This window comes from Zingiber officinale, chromosome 3B (genome assembly GCF_018446385.1).
Source record: "Zingiber officinale cultivar Zhangliang chromosome 3B, Zo_v1.1, whole genome shotgun sequence".
Lineage (NCBI taxonomy): Eukaryota > Viridiplantae > Streptophyta > Magnoliopsida > Zingiberales > Zingiberaceae > Zingiber > Zingiber officinale.
This window is the reverse complement of record NC_055991.1, coordinates 21,992,833-22,008,637: the sequence shown is the minus strand read 5'-3', so window position 1 is coordinate 22,008,637 and position 15,805 is coordinate 21,992,833. Positions and strand designations below refer to the sequence as shown.

Genomic DNA, 15,805 nt, shown 5'->3' with positions numbered 1-15,805 from the left:
ATGGAGTCAGACATGCTCTTCTGACAAGCCCATGCTGCGGTATGGGATATGACACATGTACACCTCGGTTTGTGTGCACCAAGTTCCCGTGGCTCTATATAAAGGCCATTAGACTTCACCGGAGGTATGCAATCAAGGATCCCTGGAGCCACTTTCTTATTGTTCATCTTTCTGACTTGAGCGTCGGAGGGTCGTCGCCGGGAACCCTTTCCCGGCCCGACTTCTTTGCAGGTTCCCCGGAGCTCCACACGACCAGTCGAAGATCTACGTCAGCAACCGGAGAGCCCCACGTGCCCAGCGTCCATTGATTCAGCTTTCGGACAGGATCAGAGGTAAATAAGAAAGGAGGCTATGACAAGTGAGAGAGCTCGGCACAGTGACAGTACAACCTGAAGATCTTCCAATTTACGTTTCTGTATTAGTCAGTCGTTATTTCCATGGTAGTGTGTTAGATTCAAGTTAATGTATGGTACTTTCGATTGTGGTAAAATTATTTTCCAATTTACGTTTCCACATTAGTCAGTCGTTATTTCCATGGTAGTGTGTTAGATTCAGGTTAATGAATGGTACTTTCGGTTATGGTAAAATTATTCTATAATGAAGTTGGGAATATGATTTTTATTAATTTATGTACGGATATTGAAAATTTCCGAAACGTCCATACACGTATCAAGTAAGGTAAGCCAAAAAAAAAAAAACAGGCGTTACATAAACAACCATATTTCACCTTATCATACATATTTTGCAGTGTTTAATTGTGCTTTTTTCCCAAAAAGCATAGGAAACAGGATACTTTTGTTTGAAAAATAATTATTTACAAGTCTTAGGTTTTTTTTTTGGTAAAAGAAAAATTTTGAAGGCATAACAACCATATCTGGCAAGCATAACAGTACAACTGAACTCTGGCAAGTAAAAAATTTTCACAATAAAAAAAAAATGTTGACAAGCTCTATCTGGCAAGCATAAGAGCCATATTTGGCAAACATATTATAACCATCAAGTATATTGTGTTTCCAAAATTATATTTTTTTTATCACATTACAACATAACACTAATTAACCATTGCTTAACTAGATGAACAATCAAATAAATTAGGTACACAGCCAAAAACATTAAGTTCACAATCACTAATATCAAAACCAATTTCTGTACATTCTAATTTTTCATATTATATTCATGATAAAAAAGTATGTTCACTCCCTTACCTTGACCGTCTATTCTTACCAATCTCCTAAATATATATGATTGTTGTCTTCATCAAATATATCGATCAACACTAACTTTAACTAGTTATGATGCTTACATTCATAATAGTCTTTTTGAATTTTATAGATACTAGCATCAATGCTTTTAGTATGCATTCCTTATATGTTACATTTTCAAATTTAGTATTGTTGATGCTGCTGCTCTTTGATGATATCATGAAATAATAATTTAATATTTAAAATTTCATTAGTTAAGTAAAAGAAAAAAAAATAGGAAAACATAATATTCAACCTCAAACTGATGAAATACATTCATTAGTTGAACACGACCCAAAATTAAAGCAATAAACTGAGCAAAAAAAAAAAAAGAAGGCAAGGTACCCCATCTGACTCTTTAATTCAAACTTTTAGTTGATTGAATTCCCCATAATATTCAGCAAAAAAAAAATAGTAGAATAAACATAACTTGTTTGGTTGCTAAGAAATAGAGAGACGGAATGTATAGAAACCCCAAAAAAATGTTCAATCAATGTAAATATTTTCATATACACAACCGTCACTCCAGATGTTATAGCACTCTCAAATCAAAAGAAATCAAATTCTCAATCATTTACTAACCCAATAATTAAAAGACTGAACAATCTAATATATATATCTAGATGTTGTAGTCGTGAATTTTGAGGGGGATTTATCGCTACCTAGAATTTTCGATCTACTTAAAGGAAGTGTACTCGTTTAGGGGTCGTGGCTGAAGGGACGGGAAAAAGGAGCTAGAGTGTACAAGTCAGAGCAACTTGAAAGGAGACGGATTGAATCTTTCGCTGAGTTTGAAGCCTCCTTCGCTGTATTTATTCACTGGGAGCAATGGAGACGAGCCACGCAATTTCACTCCAATAGTTGAGTTCCGTAGCTGAGCAATTGGGTTGGATGATTCTCTTCTCTTTGCCGGGAAGAAAAGAAAGAAATTTTTTTAACGAATTGGACTTCGTTAAATTAAATTAAAAACGGTAGAAAGAAGGTTCAATCCCTGAGCTAGAAATTTATATTTTTCGCTCTTCTCATTTATCAATACTCATTTAAATAAATAATAAATAAATAAATATATATTTGAATAGAGCCCAACCTTTAAAAATTGAATAAAACAATAACCAAATTTTTTTAATAATGGTCAGTTAACATTCCAAGTAATTGACTCGAGCTAAATAAAAATAATATATATTTGAAAACTTAGAAAATATGAATTGTAGGGTCGGCCGAGCGAGCCAACCCCATCTGATTCCACAAATTGTGTCGGCCATATGTCTTGATAACCATACAGCACTCATCAATTGAAAGACGAGCGTGGCATACATAGCCAACCGACCCTTTTAATCTGTTCCCAAAGCACCTCCCTCCTTATTTATTGCGCACATCTCTGGGCAGCTCTCCCTCGCTTCCCATGTGGGACTAAAATCTCGCCTACCAAAGGAACGCCAAGCTCGAGTTGTGCTGTTGGCAGGCGCGCAGCTGCTCGCGCGGGCCGTTCGTCCTCTCGCTACGCTCCGGTGCGTCGGCGGAGAATCACCGCTCCTCCCCTCTCCTCCGCAGGCGGCCTCGCGTGTCCAGTAACCTCCCTCTCTAGCGACGCTGCTAACCCCGCCCAGAAGCCCTTCAGGAAAGCTTCGATAGGTTCAGGCATCAATTTGATTACATAGTGGCAACTCCTCCCGCCTTTCTCCCTTTGTTATTTTTTTCCTGTTTCGGCGATTGGTGTGTTGCTTGTTCGAGGAATATGGGGTTCGGTTTGGTTGATCTTGAAGGGTTTGTCTCGTTTTGGATGACATTGATCTTGAGAGGGATCTTTTCTTTCTCTTTTCCTCTTGTCTTCCCCTTTGTTTGTTGCGTAATTGATGATCTAGGTCTTGTTCATGCGAAAATTCTGGTTTTTTTCGGCGTGCGTTTATTATTTTTTTTTCTCGTCGTGCGTTTATTTAGTTCACTGCCGCTCGGAGCTATTCGTTATACTTTATGTGATTCCAAATCTGATGCCTTTGCTCCTTTCGACAGTCATTATGCGTTTGGCGGTCATCTTTGTAAAGTTGCAAAAGCTGCTTTCTGTTGCATCGTATATACCATACTTTTGTATATTTTGTAAATCACCATGTGAGTTTTATGTAAAATCGTTTTGTTCTGAGACAGGATTTTGAGATTAGCCTGACATGAATCTACTAGACTTTTGTTGTACAAGAGTTTCTGTTATGAAGGAACGAAGAGCCATAGCACTCGGTGCTTGTTTTTTGGACTTCATGAATGATGAGGGTTGAGTGCAAATATATTCGTTTGCTTCTAGACTTTAATTTGATTTAATTTTAATGCATATGCTTCTTTTATAAATTGATCTAAGATTTCATGTGTGTATCTTGGTCTAAATAATTTTTTTCTTGTGCCTTCTGGTATGCAATTCTGCTAATGTCTGACTATGACTATCCATTTGGTTTATTTATATTATAGTGTGTCAGTATTCAACAATCACTTATTCATGTTGTCCTAGTCTTTAGTCTTTGTTTTAATGCCATTCTGCAAATAGATGTAGTTTGCCATTTGCAATGACACATTCTAATGCAATTTTACCCTATAGTCAAGACAGAATAAATATTTTGATTTTCTATTTAAACTGTTGACTCACTGAGCCAAAATGAAGATGACTGGTCAAGAAGAGAGTACATTTCTTGTTTATATTAGATCGTCATTCAGTAAGAGTGTGGTTGTGCATTGACATCGCATCATATTCTCCCGATACATTTTTGTATGGCATGTTGATTATAATCTGACATGCTCTAGCATTGGCAAAGACCCCTTTTGCCCAACTTGCCTTGGCATGCTTTTAGATCTTTTCCGACCATTTAAGCCATTCTGATTAGCATGAAAATCCTGTCCTACTATATCCAAACGTTAATTTGAGTTGAGAACTAAGTTGGCAAAACACCTCTTTGATGAAACAGAAAATATTTTAGTCTATGCTCACCAATAAAGCGTGTAGATAAAATATCAAGGAATTAGACTTTGAAGGATCAGGGATCTATGTAGATTTTTTTTTCATGTGTTTTTAACATGCAAGTGGTATAAAATGATGCTCTAGAGCTTCTGGACATTTTGAAAGTTGGTTTAGTTAAGGCTACAACTTCTATAGTGTTTTTTGGAGTTCAATTGATTCCCTGCCTGATTATTGAGCTAACCAAAACTTATAGTTAATTGAAGTTTGATCAATAACTTGCCTCTTTAATTGACCTGTCCTAAAAACCAGCTATATTCTCAGTCAGCTACAGATGTTTGCTGCCTATAGAGATTCTCAAAAAGAAAACTTAATCGACGTTCTTCTGAGTGTTGAATTTTGTTTTAAATTCAAAAGCATTTTTAGTTCCACATTGCTAAGTGGAGAAGCTTGGAAGGGCTTATATAAGAAGCCCTTACATCCTTGCTTAGCAATGATAAGAGGACCTACACGCATGCACGGGCCAAACCCAAATCGAGTGGATTTAGGGGGTTCGAGCCGGAAATCCATAAACCGGGCGTCACGTGCGCGATTAACGCGCGCAAGGGGGGGTGCAAATCCCCAGCCCGTGGGCCTTGCGCTCACGGGCGGCCCAGTCTGTTTTTGCTGGTTTGGTTCAGTCTGAACCAAACCAGTTTGGTTTCCGGTTCTGGTTCGATAAAACCAAACCAGAGTTTGGTTCCGCGTGTGAGGAAGGGACGCGGACTTCGATTTTGGTCCGCGTGAGGAAGCGAAGCAGCGCTTCGGTTCTGTCCGCATCGCGTGAGGATGCGAAACAACGCATCCACGCGTGAGTGTGCGCCCCTAAACCCTACACTTCCTCACTTCCTTATCAACTCACTCCAGAAAGCAAAGCATTCCTTCTCCCTTGCTTTCTACTTCTTCTTCCTTCTTTCTGAGTTCTGAGGCTTGGTTCGCGATCTGAGGTTGAGTCCGAGTGCGGCACTCGTTTTGGAGTGCACCTACGAGCGACGCGAGCGGTTGTCGGATCTTGGGAGGATTTTGCCGGAGAGCCTCTGCACCGTGGGCGGCAATCAATTCTCTAAAGACAGTCGGCACGTCCGACGCTTCGACCGGAGATACACAATTTCTTAACCCTTACTGTTATTAACGTTTATTGCATGCTCGTCATTTATTGGTGCAATTATAGATTACTGCATTAGTGTAATTAGTTCTATTACAATTACTACAATTTTAGAGAATTGATTGTAGCATCAATAAACATGATGAACGATAGGGTAACGAGGTCTGATGAGGCTAGCGCCCGACCCGAAAGATTTTTCGGGCAAAACTTCAGACGTTGGCAACAACGAATGAAATTCTGGCTTACTACGCTAGGGCTATTCTCCGTTATAGAAACAGACCCTCCTTCACTCAATGAAAAGGAACCTGCCCGTAGTGCTGCCTTAGAGAGGTTTAAGCAAAGGGATTATCTCTGCCATGGGAGAATCCTATCTGCCCTCTCAGACGCACTATTTGATGTATACTGTTCAACCGCTTCAGCTAAAGAGCTGTGGAAATCTTTGGATAAAAAATACAACTCTGAATATTCTAGTTTAGAAAAGTACACTGTGGCAAAATTCCTAAACTTCAAAATGGTTGAAGGCAAATCTGTGATAGAGCAGACACATGAATTCCAAGTCCAAATTCATGGTCTTGCTGAAGGAGATATGTCATTACCTGAAAAATTTCAGGTCTTGTCAATCATCGAAAAATTGCCTCCGAGTTGGGAAGATTTTGGCATGACTCTTAAACATCGGAGAGGTAAAATCTCTCTCGAAGATTTGATGATTGCCTTAAATATCGAAGAAGAACATCGGAAACAACATAAAAATGATGATACAAGAATGCCTATGGATTTTATTCCAAAGGCGAATGTAGTAGTCTCATCTGACAAGAAGAAATTCAAAAAACAGAAAATGAAAAACAAGATGAAACCCGACCCAAAGGTTCAAAAGAAAACTGGAACCAAACCTAAGCCTTGCTGGGCATGTGGACAGGTTGGACATTATGCCAAATTCTGCCCTAAGCGAAAGGACAAGGAGAAAAACCAAAGCAATACGTCCAAGGCACAAGTAAATGTCGTGACTGCTAGTGACGACAGTGATAGGTTTGTTACCTTCAAACCCGAACTAAACTTGATATATCAACCCAATGAATGGTTAGTTGATACAGGTGCTAATGTACATTGTTGTGCTGATCGCTCAGCCTTCCTTACTTATCAGGTAATTGAAGGCACTTCCGTGACCATGGGGAACCATTCTGCAGCCAGGGTGTTTGGGATAGGACAAGTTAACCTGAGGTTCACCTCTGGAAAAGTCCTGTCACTGCATGAGGTGCATCACGTTCCAACGGTCCGTCGGAATTTGATTAGCGGATCAAAGTTAGTCCGTGCTGGTTATGAGTTGAACTTTAAATGTAATAAAGTTGTAATATTACATTTAGGAACCTTTATTGGAAAAGGTTACCTTAATGAAGGTTTATTTAAACTCAATGTAGAAAATGCTACTTTAAATAAATCTTCTGATATTGGTTGTTCATATAACATTGAGTCTTATGATCTGTGACATGATAGATTAGGACATGTCAATTTTAATACCGTAAAAAAGATGATGAATCTTGACATGATCCCTAAGCATGCTATAAATGATAAGAAAAAATGTGAAATTTGTGTGCAATATAAACAACCCCGTAAACCCTTCAAATCAGTTGATAGAAATTCTGATATTTTAGAATTGATTCATACTGACTGTTGTGAGTTTAACGGTATAATAACGAGAGATCATAAAAGGTATTTCATTACCTTCATTGATGATCATTCTCATTATTGTTATGTTTATTTGCTAAAAACCAAGGATGAAGCTTTAGATAAATTTATGGTTTTTAAATCTGAAGCTGAGAATCAAACCGATAAAACTATTAAAAGGTTAAGGTCTGATAGGGGTGGAGAATTTACCTCGAACCTGTTTCAAAATTTTTGTCAAGATACAGGTATAATCCATGAGGTAACTGCTCCATATAGTTCTCAATCCAACGGTATAGCAGAACGAAAAAATCGAACCCTTGAAGATATGATTAATTCCATGTTAGGAAGTTCTGGGTTACCCAACTTTATGTGGGGGGGCTCTAACACTGCATGTCATGTGCTAAATAGAGTCCCAATGAAGTCAAGGGATAAAACCCCATATGAGCTTTGGAAAGCCCGAAGGACAAGTTTGAAATATCTTAAAGTGTGGGGTTGCCTTGTAAAGGTACTAGTACCTGAACACAGAAGGAAAAAACTTGGTCCAAAGACCGTAGATGGTATCTTCTTGGGTTATGCTCAAAATAGTATTGTATATAGGTTCCTGATTATTAAATCAGAAATTCCTGGAATAGATGCAAATACTATTGTAGAACTTCGCGATGCTACATTTTTTGAGGATATATTTTCTATGAAGACGAGAACACCTCAATCTAGTATTCCTACTAGAAATGAGCCTTCTTCCGTAGAGGTCCCACTATCCGTAGTAGGTACACCTTCCTCAAGTCACTCTAGACTAGATGAATCTAGTGAGTATACAGAACCAAGAAGGAGTAAGAGGCAACGTGTGTCTACGGATTTAGGCCAGGACTTTATCACCTATAATATAGAAGGTGATCCTGTGACATATAGAGATGTTATGGCTTCTCCTGAAGCTAAACACTGGAAAGAGGCTATTAAAAGTGAAATGGACTCTATTATCTCTAATGTCACTTGGGAGTTTGTAGATTTACCTCCTGGGTGTACCACTATAGGATGTAAATGGGTGTTTAAAAGAAAACAAAAACCTGATGGGTCAGTAGATAAATTCAAAGCCCGCCTAGTTGCTAAGGGATTCAAACAGAAAGAAGGGATTGACTATTTTGACACTTATTCTCCTGTTACTAGAATTACTACAATCCGAGTGTTAATAGCATTGGCATCCATATATCATCTTGAGGTCCATCAAATGGATGTCAAAACGGCATTCCTTAATGGAGATCTTGAAGAAGAGATATATATGGATCAACCGAGGGATATGTAGTTTCTGGAAATGAGAACAAAGTCTGTAGGTTAGTCAAATCTGTTTATGGTTTGAAGCAAGCCCCAAAGCAGTGGCACGAAAAATTTGATAGAGCTATGTTATCATTTGGCTTTGAAATGAATGACTCTGATAAATGTGTGTATGCTAAAATGAAAGGTGATAATTGTATTATCTTATGTTTGAATGTAGATGATATTCTACTGTTTGGTTCTAACATTTCTATTATTAATGAGACTAAGGCCCTCTTAAGTGGTAAGTTTGATATGAAGGATATGGGTTGTGCTGATATGATTTTAGGGCTGAAGTTGACTCGTTCAACTGATGGAATAGCAATTTCTCAATCACTCTATATTGAGAGAGTATTAGAGAAATATGGCTATAGCTAAGTTAAATCTGTAGTCACACCCTATGATCCTTCAAAAACTCTCCACAAGAATACGAGTGGTATGGCAGTGTCTCAATTAAGATACTCACAAATAATAGGTAGTCTAATGTATTTAGCAAATTATTCTAGACCTGATATTTCTTTTGCTATATCGAAATTGAGCAGGTTTACCAGCTGTCCGGACAGAACGCATTAGGATGCATTAGATAGAGTACTCAGATATCTGAAAGGTACTATATCCTTGAGCTTGTGGTATGGGAGATTCCCTGCAGTCCTGGAGGGATATAGTGATGCCAGTTGGATAGCTGACACTGCTGAGTGTAAAGGCGTTACTGGTTATGTCTTTACACTTGGAGGCAGTGCAGTTGCTTGGAGGTCTGTTAAACAGACGATTATAACCCGTTCTACATCTGAGGCAGAATTGTGTGCTTTGGATACCACAGTAACTGAAGCTGATTGGTTTAAGGGTCTTCTTTCTGAAATTCCCTTAATGATGAAGTCAATACCTTCTATTCCAGTGCACTGTGATAATCAAACAACAATAGCTCAGATTAGAAGCTCCAAGTATAACCAGAAACAGAAGAGACATGTACGAATAAGATTGAAATCTATTCATGAGCTAGTATCTCTTGGAGTGGTGTCATTGGACTTTGTAAGTTCAAAAGACAATATTGCTGATCCACTCACTAAAGGACTTGATTCTGAGAAAATCAAGAGATCCAGTAAGGGAATGGGACTGAGGCCTGTCCTGGTTTCATCTATAGTGGCAACCCAACCTATCTGATTGGAGATCCCAAAAAGTAGGTTCAATGTGGTACAAACAAGCTATAAGGGTGAAACGTGAGCATCAAATTGATTGAGATGTAATCTCATAGTCTCTTCCCTGGATAGATGCTTGACTGCTAGTAAGGATGAGCTTAGGAGCTCTTAATGAGTTCAAGGTCTTAATGACAGGATGCTTGCAGTACATCCTTGGAGAACTCATCTGTGTAAGTGTAACTGTGAGGCCGCAGTGTGGGGGGTCTAGGCAACTCTCCTTAGTGTTGGAACCCCAAGGTTGTTTTGGTGTGATCAACAAGTTAATTTAGGTCCTGCGTTATTTCTAACCTTGTGTCTAAGTGTGCAGGAGCTTAGGAGCACAGGTACTCGAGCGGAAGACGCAGCTAGCGAGAAGGGCTGCATGGGAAGGGAGATGCCTTGGAAGAGTACACCGGTGGGACGAGAAGGAAGTGCGGTGGTTCCGAGAAGCCGGGGCGGAAGATTGCTCGGGGAGCAAGACGCAACTAGCGCGAAGGTCGGCACGGGGTGAGACCGAGGGACGAAGTCTGGATGAGTACGCTGGTGGACGAGAAGGGACACGCGGCAATTCCGAAGCCGGGAGGAAGCACGCTCGAGAAGACCGGAAGATGGGTTCGGGTGAGCCCTATTCCGGATGTCAGAGATCACCCAAGCAAGCGGAGCCGGAGCAGAAAGACCCGGACCAGAGGCGAGCTGAACCGGAGAAGAGAGAACGGACCAAAAGTCAACTGGGTTGACTTTTGGCTCCGGGGCGCCCGGAGCTGTCCGGGGCGCCCGGAACTGTCTGGGGCGCCCAGAAGTGACTTTTTCACAGGATCGATCTTTGACTCGATCCAACCGTTGGGGGATAAATTTTATCCCCCCCAGGGCGCCCGGAACCCTTCCAGGCGCCCCGACCAAGGCTATAAATATAGCCTTGGTCCAGAAGCTTTTCAACAATCACGATCATTCTATTTCCAAACACTTGTATGCTTTAGTTGTAGTTAAGCTTCTGTTTTCTGTGCCTAAACGCTGTAAGAGGCTTCTCCGCCTGAAGGAGTTTTTGAGCTTAATCTTCCTTGGATTAACAACCACATCGGTTGTAACCAAGTAAACATCTGGTGCCTCGTCTTTTCTTTTATGCTTCTATTTATCTGCTTAATTCATTTTACAAGTGTTAGCTTAATCGTTCGAGGAAGGGTTGTCTGTTTTTAATTGACAGGTTATTTACCAACCCTTCTAGCCGGCCCAACGGTCTTACAAGTGGTATCAGAGCCGAGTACGCCTCAGAGGGACTAACCGCCGTCTGAAGCAACAAAACAATGGCCGGAGCTAGCGACTACCCACCAGCATTCGAGGGGGAGCTTGCTTCTTGGAAGCAACAAATGATGGTATTTCTTAACTCTGATATTGGTATTTCTCTAATAATGAAAACAGGTTATGAAGCACCGAAAGACACGAACGGAGAGAAAATCGGCATACGCCTCTGGAACGAGAAGCAACGTGAAGAGTCCATGGCAAATGCTCGGGCAGAGTTTCACATTCTAAGCGCAATACCAACTAAAGATTTCGACAGAGCCGGAGAGTACAAAAGCGCGAAAGAACTTTGGGAAAAGTTCTTAATGCTCTATGAAGAACCGGTTGAAGTCGTCTCCTCAATAGACATCGAGCCGTCATCAGAAGAATCCGAGACGGAAGAAATTACCAAGACAGCCCCAACAGCCGAAGTACATCCCGAGATCGATGAAGGGGGAGAATCTTCAGAAGAAATTAATTCAATAGGGGGAGAACCTACGGCCAAAAAGGTAAGTCAGGTATGGTCTCCATCTTCTAATCAATTGGTTAAACCAGTCGAAAAGCTGCCTAAAGATTTTTTCGAATTAGAAATTGATTCATCAAAAGAGATTTTCGGTTCAGAAAAACTTTTGTATAACAAATCTTGCAAACTAGATTCTTGCGAATTAAGTACTTTATCGAAAGATTTATTTCCAAATATGTTATCGAAAGAATTTTTCGGATTAAGAAATCGACTGTTAAAAGATTTTTGCAAGTTAGAATTTTTGTCGTCAAATTCTTGCAAATCACAAAATAGTCTTTCGAACGAATTTTGCACCTTTCCGAAAGAACTTCTTATATTGTCAAAATATTTTATCAAGTTAAAATTTATGCTATTCAAATATTTTTGTGAAGTAAAAATTCAAAAAATAGAAATTAACATGATACAAATTTTTACATGTTTAATACTTGCGGTTTTAAATCTGAAAAAGATTTATTTAAGAAATTATGACAAGTTAAAATGGAAATTTAAAACTTTCTGATAAATAGAATTAAGAACTAAATAAATAAATAAATGGATAGAAATTTTTTTAATGTTCAAATTTTCTTGCATAAAAGCCTTTTTTGGGCTTAGAAAGTTTTTTTTAACTTAGAAACTTTTCAAAAAGCTGTTGTTGATTTAGAAATATTTTAACAGATAACTTTTCAAAATTTCCTAAGTATTTAAACCCTTAGAATTTTAAACCCCATTTTATTGTGATCAAAGGGGGAGAAGGAAAGTATAAGTCTAGGGGGAGGTACAAATTGAAAATTAAAAATTTCCAAAATTTAATTTTTTCTATATTGTTGTACATTATTGCAATAAATTGTTTAATTTCATATCTATTTTTGACCCTAGCTTAACTTGGGTTGATCACACCAAAAAGGGGGAGATTGTTAGAACTCCAAGGTTGTTTTGGTGTGATCAACAAGTTAAGTTAGGTCCTGCGTTGTTTCTAACCTTGTGTCTAAGTGTGCAGGAGCTTAGGAGCACAGGTACTCGAGCGGAAGACGCAGCTAGCGAGAAGGGACTGCGTCGAGGGACGAGTCTTTGGAAGAGTACACCGGTGGGCGAGAAGGAAGTGCACGGTGGTTCCGAGGGACGAGCCGAGCGGAAGATTGCTCGGGGAGCAAGAGCGCTAGCGAAGGTCGGCCGGAGTGACCGAGGGGCAATCTGCGGATGAGTACGGTGGACGAGAAGGCGCGACAATTCGAGGAACAGGCGGGAGGAAGCACGCTCGAGAAGACCGGAAGATGGGTTGGGTGAGCCCTATTCCGGATGTCGAGATCACCCAAGCAAGCGGAGGCGGAAAGACCACGACCCGAGGCGAGAACCGAGAAGAGAAACGGACCAAAAGTCAACTGGTTGACTTTTGGCTCGGCGCCGGGCTGTCCGGCGCCGGAGTTACTTTCACAGATCGAGCTGACTCGATCCAACCGCTGAGGGATAAATTTTATCCCCGGCGGCCGGAACCCTTCCAGGCGCCCACCAAGGCTATAAATATAGCCTTGGTCAGCTTTCAACAATCACGATCATTCTATTTCCAAACACTTGTATGCTTTAGTTGTAGTTAAGCTTCTGTTTTCTGTAAGAGGCTTCTCCGCCTGAAGGAGTTTTTGAGCTTAATCTTTCTTGGATTAACAACCACATCGGTTGTAACCAAGTAAACATCTGGTGCCTCGTCTTTTCTTTTATGCTTCTATTTATCTGCTTAATTCATTTTACAAGTGTTAGCTTAATCGTTCGAGGAAGGGTTGTCTGTTTTTAATTGACAGGTTATTTACCAACCCTTCTAGCCGGCCCAACGGTCTTACACTTAGCACTTATGAAACAAGATTCGGTGGCATGGTCGTAATGCACCAACCCAGAAGGATTCAACCGTCGCCAATGATGAGTTGTTACCAATTGATATTCACATATAAAAGGTTTAAGATCAAGACTCTGTTCTCTTCAAACCTATGTGAATAAGATTGGTGTACTTAGGTGAAAATTCAAACCGGAAGGTATTTTCACTGAAAGCTCATTGCAACCAAGCCTCAGAACATATCTTTGTTTTTTGACTAAAAATGATTTGAATTTGTGGGGGATTGTTGAATTTTGTTTTAAATTCAAAAGCATTTTTAGTCCCACATTGCTAAGTGGAGAAGCTTGGAAGGGCTTATATAGGAAGCCCTTCCATCCTTGCTTAGCAATGATAAGAGGACCTACACGCATGCGCGGGCCAAGCTCAAATCGAGTGGATTTGTGGGGTTCGAGCCGGAAATCCATAAATCGAGCGTCACGTGCGCGATTAACGCGCGCAGGGGGGGTGCAAATCCCCAGCCCGTGGGCCTTGCGCTCACGGGCGGCCCGGTCTGTTTTTGCTGGTTTGGTTCAGTCTGAACCAAACCAGTTTGGTTTCCGGTTCTGGTTCGATAAAACCAAACCAGAGTTTGGTTCCGCGTGTGAGGAAGGGACGCGGACTTCGGTTTTGGTCCGCGTGAGGAAGCGAAGCAGCGCTTCAGTTCTGTCCGCATCGCGTGAGGATGCGAAACAACGCATCCACGCGTGAGTGTGCGCCCCTTCCTCTGCACTGCTTCAAGTGTATAAATACACTTCCTCACTTCCTTCTCAACTCACTCTAGAAAGCAAAGCATTCCTTCTCCCTTGCTTTCTACTTCTTCTTCCTTCTTTCTGAGTTCTGAGGCTTGGTTCGCGATCTGAGGTTGAGTCCGAGTGCGGCGCTCGTTTTGGAGTGCACCTACGAGCGACGCGAGCGGTTGTCGGATCTTGGGAGGATTTTGTCGGAGAGCCTCTGCACCGTGGGCGGCAATCAATTCTCTAAAGATAGTCGGCACGTCCGACGCTTCGACCGGAGATACACAATTTCTTAACCCTTACTGTTATTAACGTTTATTGCATGCTCGTCATTTATTGGTACAATTATAGATTACTGCATTAGTGTAATTAGTTCTATTACAATTACTACACTGAGAACAAAGAGGTGGGTGATTCAAATGTTGGCTCAAATTGACATTCTTCAACCTTTGTTACAAAGTTTCATGTCCAAACTGTTTTCAGTTAGTTATTTGGATTTTATTACATATTTAAATTTTGTGAAAATTTGCTAGTAGTAATATTTGAGATTTTTAAAATCATTTCTATCTACATTGATAAGATTCTTTTTGTTTCTCTTAGACCCTCACATCTTTAATTCTAATCCATTCTACTTGTCTGACTATATTATTTATTAGTTTTTAGTATCTTTCATATTCTTTTAAAGTGTTTTATCTCATTTTATCATCTCGTTCTCCATTTGTAGTATTTTTAACTTTCTTTAATCTTCAATTCTAAAAGCATGAGCTCTACATTTTTGTTTCTCATCTAAATTTGCTGTGATAAAACATGAAGAACAACTAAATATCATCTCACTTCACTACTTAACAAAAAAAAAAAGTGGTTGCAAATTCCAGGAGGAAAGAGGCAGGCCCTTGCCGAAGTTTGGCGAGTGGGATGTCAACGATCCTGCTTCCGCAGAGGGGTTCACTGTGATCTTCAACAAAGCACGTGATGAGAAGAAAACTGGTGCGAATACACGTGAAATGGACTCTCCGGCTAAGGAGGATCCAAATTTTAAACCTGGAACTTATTCTTCCAGGTCACCTTCTGTAAGTATCCAATGTGCATCAACTCCTTGTGTATGAATCCTTTGGATTAATTAGCTCTCTCTGATCTTCTATAACCACAGAGGAAATGGTTTTGCTGCATTCAAGGATCCACAGAACCTTAGAGATGGTTGGATGCTTGTCACATAGAAGTTACGGACTCAAAATCTTTCCCTTGGGTTGTGGCATTTTCAAGTGGCAGGTAGCAATAACCATCTTAACAGTTGATGTCTGATGGTTAGAGTGAGCATAGTGTGGAAGAAAGCTGGGAGGACAACGTTCAGAGTAGTTGTTCTTATTCTTGTTCATGTTCATCTGTGGTAACATGAACTGATTGATGCACATTGGTCCATCCTAATTGTTCGTAGTTGGCATTTTTTTTTCAATTAAGACCTATATGTTGGATTACAAACAATTTGTTGTCTGAGATTTTTTGGGGTATTAGTTGAATTTAAATTCGGTATATTTAAATTCACTTATCTGTTGAAAAGACCTGAGCGGATGATCTCAGGTTGCCAGCAGAGGCTGGTTTCTGTCAAGTGATGAAGGCAGTCTGCACTGTGTTGATCGGGCGGGCGTAGCAGATCAGAAAGGTCGACCGAGCAGTATGGGCAACCGGGCAAAGTCTTCGTCAGATCAGAGAGGCAGGTCGGGCAGACCGCGAGGCTGGTCGGGCAAAGCAGATCGACCGAGCGAGAGGTAGACAGATTAGGAAGACCGGTCTGTCAGGAGGCAGACCGACCGAGCGAGAGGCAGATCAATCGAAGCAGATAGGTCGGGAAGACAGGTCTGTCAAAAGGCAGACCGGGCAGCAGACAGGTTGGGCGGCAAATCAATCGAAGCAGACAGGAGCCGGTCGGGCGAACAACTGAGCTCTATCGGGGAAAAGACCGAGAGGGTA

The 15,805-nt window shown here is 40.5% G+C and overlaps 1 long non-coding RNA gene and 1 other non-coding gene across 2 annotated transcripts; one reads left to right on the top strand and one right to left on the bottom strand.

Annotated features, from left to right (window-relative positions):
• Positions 1-2,447: 2,447 nt before the first annotated feature.
• Positions 2,448-2,575, bottom strand: LOC121968967. The gene has a single exon (XR_006108470.1). It is a non-coding gene; the product is annotated as a U11 spliceosomal RNA (small nuclear RNA).
• Positions 2,576-2,782: 207 nt separating this feature from the next.
• On the top strand, positions 2,783-15,068 carry LOC121968133. The gene is made up of 3 exons (XR_006107948.1): positions 2,783-3,503; positions 14,713-14,907; positions 14,988-15,068. It is a non-coding gene; the product is annotated as an uncharacterized LOC121968133 (long non-coding RNA).
• The last annotated feature ends 737 nt before the right edge of the window (positions 15,069-15,805 follow it).